Source organism: Talpa europaea, assembly GCF_964194135.1.
Source record: "Talpa europaea genome assembly, chromosome: 11".
NCBI classification, from domain to species: domain Eukaryota; kingdom Metazoa; phylum Chordata; class Mammalia; order Eulipotyphla; family Talpidae; genus Talpa; species Talpa europaea.
In genome coordinates, this window is record NC_140078.1 from 4428512 (window position 1) to 4436491 (window position 7980).

The window sequence follows — 7980 nt, forward strand, 5'->3', positions numbered from 1 at the left end:
GCGCTGTTCACGGAAGACCTGTTTTACTGTGAAGTTGCCATATTTTTAAAAATTGTAACATTTGGGGTGGGGGGGCCCTGGTGGCGCAAGGGGCTAAGCACCACACTATGAAGCAAGCCACAGCCTCTGCAGTACAAGTTCGATCCTCGGCCAGGGAGCTCACCCACATGGTGCAGCAGACCTCCCCTGTCTCCCTGCTGCTCCCCTCAGTAGATCTGCCTGTTCTACTCCTCACTCTGTCTCTGGTGAGTCCTCTGCCCCCGCCCCCACCTCTGGCCTGCACCCCAGCTCTTGTATGCATAAATAAAGAAAATAAATATTTTTAAAAAATAAATAAGATACAGGCCAGGGACCACCCCCCCCCCCCACACACACACACACACACCCCTCGTCACCCTCTGTCTCACCTCGCCTTCCTCTTACTGGAGGGCTGGTGGTGTTTGCCACACACACCAAAAAAAAAAAAAAAAAAAAACCCTAAAGAAATATTTTGCTTTTGCTTTTTTTTTTTTTTTTTTTTTGAGATAAGTTACTCCTCTGGCACTGTAATTTCAATCAAGACAATTAGGAAGGCCTGGAGAGACAAGATGCTGCTGCAAGCTGCTGTGGAACAGAGAGGAGAAATTCTAGTGAGGATAAAATCCTCCTCACTGCTCTGGCAGCGACGGCACCATGCTCAGCTCTGGACACGGAGCTCCTTTCCATGGCTCTCTCTCGGGAGCTGCATGCTCGCGGAGGCTGCTGGCTGCACCTGAGTCCAATTGACAAGAACTGAGGGCATAGCAAGACCACGGTAAAGTCGACATCACCCCCAAAATCAACACAGCCAACCATCGCCCAACAGTCCTGGCTCACAGGGGTTACACGTGAAAATGGAAAAAAACATCAAGAATGGGGGCGAGACTGGCAGTGCTGCTCTCTCAGCCGCGCTGCAGGCCTCAAATATTGCTTAAAAAATGAACAATGATGTAAAAAATTAAAAAAACAAAAGGCAGGGGCTCATCTATTCAGAAAAGCCAGGTCATCTTTGACCACACGCCCAGTACGAGATCTAAGACGCCATGGGAGCTGCTGCCCCGACTGCTAATGTTTCTTGAATCTTCTTGGCAGTGAGGACAGAGAGGGTGAGAAAGCAGTTCCCACCCTCACACTCCACCCTGCCCAGGCAACACCTGAACGCTTAGAAATGGGCATTGAAGGGCCTCCCCGGTGGCGCAGCGGTTGAGCGCTGGGTTGCGAAGCTGCCCGCAGCCTCTGCAGCGCCAGTTCAATCCCCGGCTGCTCCCTGGCACCTGAGGAGAGTCCCACACGGCGCGCAGACCTCTCCTGCCGCCCGCTGCTCCCCTCAGCAGTGTACCTCGGTCCTTCTGCCTGCTCTGCTCCCCGCTCTGGCTCTGGTGAATTCTCTCACCCTCCCGCGCTTCTGACTGTACCCAGTGCTTGTATAAATAAATAAATAAATCTTAAAAAAAAAAAAGAAATGGGCATTGAAGGGAGGCGTTATCATTTAAGAACAATTCTCTTTTTGGCCACCTGTTCTAAGACACCGGCCTGAAACCAGAAACACACTGTTCAGGTGAGCGCTTTTGAAAGTGGAGTTTTTAAAAATGAAGTTTTGAACTGCTCTAAGGGTTTGGCCATACTCTAAAGTTTGCCAAACCCCAATATCAGCACAGGGAAGAGGATGGGGGGGTGAAGGGCTGGTGCCTGTGGGCAGGTGGGGGCAGGTGGGGGCTCAGGTGCAGTCAGGATGTGCCCTGGTGACTCAGGTGCTGCTGCTGACAGGGGACTTCCTGTACCTGCCCCACCGTGGATAACACTGTTGACCTTAAGGAGTTTGTTTTCTTTTTCTGGGTTACATAAATTATCTTATCGTAGTCTTAACCTGTGAGCACTTTCACTTTAGCTTACACTGTGATGGGGTCAGGAAGTTCATGGTCAGCACTGCAGGGCTTCTCCTCTGAAGCTCTTCATCCCAATGGAGGCGTTTCATGTGCTGGCAAAGCTGGGAAGCAAAACTCTTTGAAATGCAAGACAAGACCTTTTATCTTTAGAATGAATAAAATAGATGTGTTTCTGAGCAGGAGTCTTTCTATAGTTCTTTGGCTGGGTCTCCTTAACCTGTTAGATATTAAGTTAATGAGGCCCAGCCCCTCTTCCCCCAGATCTTGATCTGCTGACTTATTGTCATAATTAAAGCCTGAGCTCAAATGTTGATACCTCACGAAAGGCTTCGATGACACAAAGCCCCATAACCACACACCCAGATCATCTCCCGATTTTATGCCTGTTGGGCATCATACTACTGTGTTTACCTGTGTGCCGTCTGTTATCCCCAGCGGAATGTGAGCACCAAGAAGTCAGGGGCCTTATCTGTCTTATTCATCATTTCATCCCCAGTGCCAAGAATGGTGTCTGCCACATAGTAGGGGCCAGGAACCAGGCAGTGAGTGACTTTGCTTCCAGAGAATTCCATTTTAATTAGATACAGTAAAACAAATCAAGAGATGCACATTAAGTTATTTTTCAACAGAAAAGCCCATCATTCTGGAGGAATCTGTGAGTAGTTATGCAAACATACAAGAACCTCAATTATTCTGTCCAAATTGCAATAGGATCAGACTCTGGCTGACTTTCTTCACAATACGGTAAACATTGTCATTTGATCTCACACAAGAACCAGAATAGAGGCAGTGGAATAGCTGGGCTCTGACAGTGGAAAATCAGGTAATAAAACCTAGATTCTGAGGGCTTCCTGGCATTTGCTTCTACAAAAAGGCTGCTTAGGTACACTGCTAACTAAATTCTTTCTTTCCCAAGGTTCAAAGACCTCTTCGAGGGTTGTTTCTTTTTAAGCCCATTTTTTAAAAAGATTTATTTATTTGTGCACACAAGAGTTGGGGTACAGGCCAGAGGTCCACACCTGGTGAGAGGATTCACCAGAGACAGAGGGGGGAAACAGAACAGGCAGATCCGTTTCCATTCCTCCTGGAATTTGTTCACCATGGTGGTACGTGACCCCACACCCGGTTCACTTGAGGTGCCAATCCCCCAGCCACGTATGGTCTTGGTTCAAACGAAAGCTCTGACAAAATGCTGTCCGAGCTGAATAACAACGCCTCCAAGTCAACAGCCGTAATAAGATGCGTCAAGGCAGGCTCCTGACATACAGGGGCAAAACAAAACGTACTTTGAGTCCAAAATAATTAGCAATAATAATCCTGTTGTGGAATTTCTCCAGTTTCCACCCTAATGGAATTAGCCAAGTTCTATCATGCAAGAAAGCATAGAATAGGTATCTAAGTGATGAGATAATTTTAAAGGTTAATTGTGAAACATAAAAGGTACTGATGGAATTTTTCAAAATCAATACATTTTTTTCATTAGGCAACTTGACTTGATGCTAGATTAGACAGTTATATCTATTATTTCAAAATTAATAATAATAGCAACTAATAATAAGAGTGTACCATGTAACACAAACTGTTCAGAATATTAACTTTTTAGTCAATTCTCTCCATTTTCATGTGGAGATTCTCTGTTATTTTAATGAACATACATCATCCGCAGACAGATTTCTATTTTCCCAGACATTTCCAATAAAAGAAAAAAATGAAATAAAATGTTCCTTTATCAACCACATCTGTAATTAAACACACTTTTAAAACCAGGAACAGCATGTCACTAGAACCATAGAATCCACCAAACAGAACAAGTATGAGGAGAGCATTTAACCTCTGTTATTTTGCATTTTATTATTTGACACACACTTAGTGAGCGCTGATACTGATGCAAGCATAGTTACAGGCACAAAGAATATAGCAGCGAGCAAGACAGTTTTCCTGCCTGCCCTCAGAGAACAAGCTCAAAAAATTAGAACAAGCTCAAAAAATTAGAATTCAAGTTACCAGATTGGAACAACATAACATGAATATGACCTTAATATTGAAATAATATGTATGGGCCTCCCTGGTGGCGCAGCAGTTGAGCGCTGGGTTGCAAAGCTGCCCACAGCCTCTGCAGCGCCGGTTCGATCCCCGGCTGCTCCCCGGCCACCAGAGGAGGGTCCCACATGGCGCGCAGACCTCTCCTGCCGCCCGCTGCTCCCCTCAGCAGTGTACTTCGGTCCTTCTGCCTGCTCTGCTCCCCGCTCTGGCTCTGGTGAATTCTCTCACCCTCCCACGCTTCTGATTGTACCCAGTGCTTGAACAAATAAATAAATAAATAAATAAAATATTAAAAAAAAAAGAAAGAATATGTAAGAGCTACTGTTATTCTTTGCATTTTATAGATGAGGACAAGGTGAACTAACTTCAGCAGTAATGTGTAACAGGGTGGATTCCAACTCAGGACTCCTTCAAATTGCTTGAGACAGGTTTTCTCATTGTAAAGATTATATATGTAAGACATTATGTAAAGATTATTTAAAGACAGTAACGTATCTGGCACATACAGAGTAGCTCCTCAATAAATTTATAATGTTCATAATCCTTCAAAACGGAGCACATCTCTTCATGAGAAATCTTTTCAAAAGTTCCCATAAAAAACCCGTTTGGGAAGATTTAAGAAGCACTTTTCCCTAATACATCTTTAACTTACCAATAGGACTGAATTCTACTAACACATCATTATGCATATTCAGAAGCCAAACAGATGTTTGTAAAGATGATGGTTAATTGTGTCTCACCTGATGATTCAAGCATTCTTGTTGACCTTTCTTTTTAATAAAAAAAAATGCTTTTGGAAAAATTTGACATGTAACCTTGTATAAACTCAAGGTGCACAGCCTGTTACTTTAATACATTCACATATTGTGATATACCATAATTCATCTTAACCCTTCTGAGACTTAGGTATAGTAATCCCCAGTTTTATGAATGAAGAAACTAGGCTCAGAGAGATTAATTGACCAGTCCAAGGTCACACAGCCCATGACTGGTAGGATCATCACTTCAATTCAAGCTGTTGAGACCAAAGCTATTATTTTTGTTTTGTGGACCTGCCTTCTAGATGACTCACAAAGTTCTCCAGAACTGACAACTTCTCCCTGCAGAAACAAAGAATGTATTGATACAGATCTTCCTCTTTTCACTGGAGAATGAGGAAATAGTCAATAATCAATTGCCTATTATTTCTTTACTGGGTGCTGGCCAAAGTAAGCAGCCTGTGTCATATGCTCTCGGAGAGACAGAGACAAGCAATGCTCATCATTTCAAGAGGAAGTTTTTGTCTCATGAGGCAGACAACCCCAAAACAAGTGTCATTGTGATTATGACCTCAGTGATTTGGGTGCCCAGCTCTGTAGTTCTTAAAAGCATGAACCATCCAGTATAAAATAAACCTTTACTACATGCCAGGGACTCCAATGCTCTGTTGTCCTCAGGAAAACCCTGCTGGGTAGATAATACCATTATCACCACATTGAGGTGAGGTCCCCAGGACTTAGATAAGTAAATTATCCCAGGGGGTGACTGAGCTGGGATTTGAACTCACCAGGATTTCTTTGCTAATCTTCCTTTGGCTGTTTTTAATGATTGCAGTTTCCCAAACCCAAATTACAATATTAAGTTGAATACAAAGTATGACGAATTGGGACAGCCAAGTCGCCTCTCTTCTGTATGGTTTGCAAGAATCTGGTCTTGTGAGGCAGTAATGTTAGGAGGTGATATTTACAAAGCTTTTTACTGTGCTAATAACTTTGTAGGGATTATTCTCCCCATAACTGCATGCGACTGGCTGTTGGCATCACTACTATTTTCAGGAGACCTGGTTTACTCTGAGGTTGATTAGGTTGATTAGCCATTAGTCAGCTGTGGAAAGGAAGTCTTCTACGTTTCCACAATCATCAAACAATCAAACAGTGACTGATGGTTTCCAAAATCAGAAAGTGAGTCTAAGACTCCCGCCTAAGTTTAGCCAAAGCTTTTAAGCGCCAAACCTTATTGCCCTGGGGTCTTACTGCCCTGAGAAAGTGTGTGTGTTTCAGTACCCAGAAACCAGCCACTGCTCAGCAAAGGACTCCCTCACCCCACACTCACACACACATACTCACACACACAAATCTTGTCATTCGTGGTTGCTTGGTGTGAGGGCTGAAGTATAATTATCTATTCAGGACGTGGTAAGATTTCCCAGAACAAAACAGAGGGCCTGGGCCCGTCTGGGTAATGATGGCGGGAGAGTGTGGGGCACTACAAGATCTCTCATTAGTAATTCCCAACAGGAGCCTCGTCAGGATGACTCAGAGATCGAGTAATGAGTGAGGACAAGGCCAAGGAGGAAGCATGAGTTTCTGGGACAGGCTCGAAGCAGTCATTTTGAATTCAGCTGCACCACATTAAGGAGGGATGTGGACGTCAGCGTGGGTTCAAAGAAACAGCCTTGCTTTCTTCTGCAATCCAGGATAAAATGATCAGGAACTTTCCCCAGTGATACAAGAAACCAGTTTCCCCTGAAGAGGACTTTTCTTGCTGGCTATGAAGAGACTAAAATAGGCCTCACTTCCAAGAAGCTACTCAGTGTTCATAAAGCACAGCGCTGACCTCATATAAAAACCGAGCGGATTTTAAATGATGTCCCTTTCTTCTTGACATAACACTAGGACCCAGGGCTTATTGATGACTTATTATGTGCCAAGAACTGTGCCAGGAGCAGGGCTCATAGGGGGAACTTGAGGGCCCTTCTGTGGGGGGCTGTTCTTTTCCTGGCATCACCATATCAAATAGCATTTGTATCACACAGACCTTCTTAGCCCCCTTTTGGAATGATTCTCCTGTAAGGAAGATTTCCAATAGTCTGAGCTATTCTTGGTTTAAGGACAGGCAATGTCACTGAGCCCCATGTAGGCAGGGGGGTGTTAAGGGTCCAGGCTGCTATTGGAAAATCTCGGTGTGAATCCCAATAGCCAAGTCCATAACAGAGGACACAATTTAACTGTGTAAAGTTCTGTTGTCTGTATTCATTTACTTTTTTTTTATTGAGCTGAACTAAATGAGAAACTTTATGTGATGCATATAGCCTAGTGTGTGGTTTGCTATGAGCCCTAAGCAGCTCTGGTTTGTGTATTATGTCATATATGGTATATAAGCAATGCCTCTTATTGCATAAGTTATACAGTACGCACACTGTAGTGAGGCTATAGATTGATGTAAATGGATAGCTATACAAGCAGATAAAACACATTAGAAAGCGATCGCATATTTTAGAGAAATTTCATCTATGTGCCCCTTCTTAGCATTAACAGCCACGAAACGCTCAGGTCAATGACAGGGTTCAAGCTGAAGTTACACTAGGAACGATTTTCACGATACAAACTAGAAGGTTACAGTAAACTTGCCTGAGAAGAATTTACCCACAGGCCTGGGTCAAAAGGACGCAGTCACTGACTACACGGTGTCACTTCCTCCCTGGCTGGTGGCAGTTTTTGTGTTGGATCAGAACCTCTTTACTTTTTTATTTTTTTTTCAGTTTTTTTTTTATTAAATAATAAATTTTATTTTTATATTCCCCCATACAACTGCACATGCCCCATTCTGACCCCAATCCCTCCCCTCCCGGCCCCCACCCCCCAAAAAGTGTCTCTGGTTCATAGTTTTTTGTTGATTTTGATTTTCACTTTCTTATAGTTATTCTTTTTCCTGATCCCTTATTTAAGTTTTCTAGATTCCTGCTATGAGTGAGACCATCCGGTATTTTTCTTTGGATCAGAACCTCTTTAAAATCATCAACAAAAATCTTCAACTTCTCTTCCTCAATAAAAAAGCAGGTTTTATTTTTGCTGACCACTGTGTGTATGACCACACTTGGTGGGCTTGGGAGAGGTGGGGAGGGGTGGTGGGGGAGAGGTGGGGAAGGGTGGTGGGGCGGTGGCTCCCAGGGGCACAAGGTAGCTGGTGTCCACAGGGAGGGAGGGGGTGGCAGGTGTGGGCAGGTGCCCCAGGACAGGGCAGCAAGTCCCGCTGCCCCGCGGGTCCATCACAG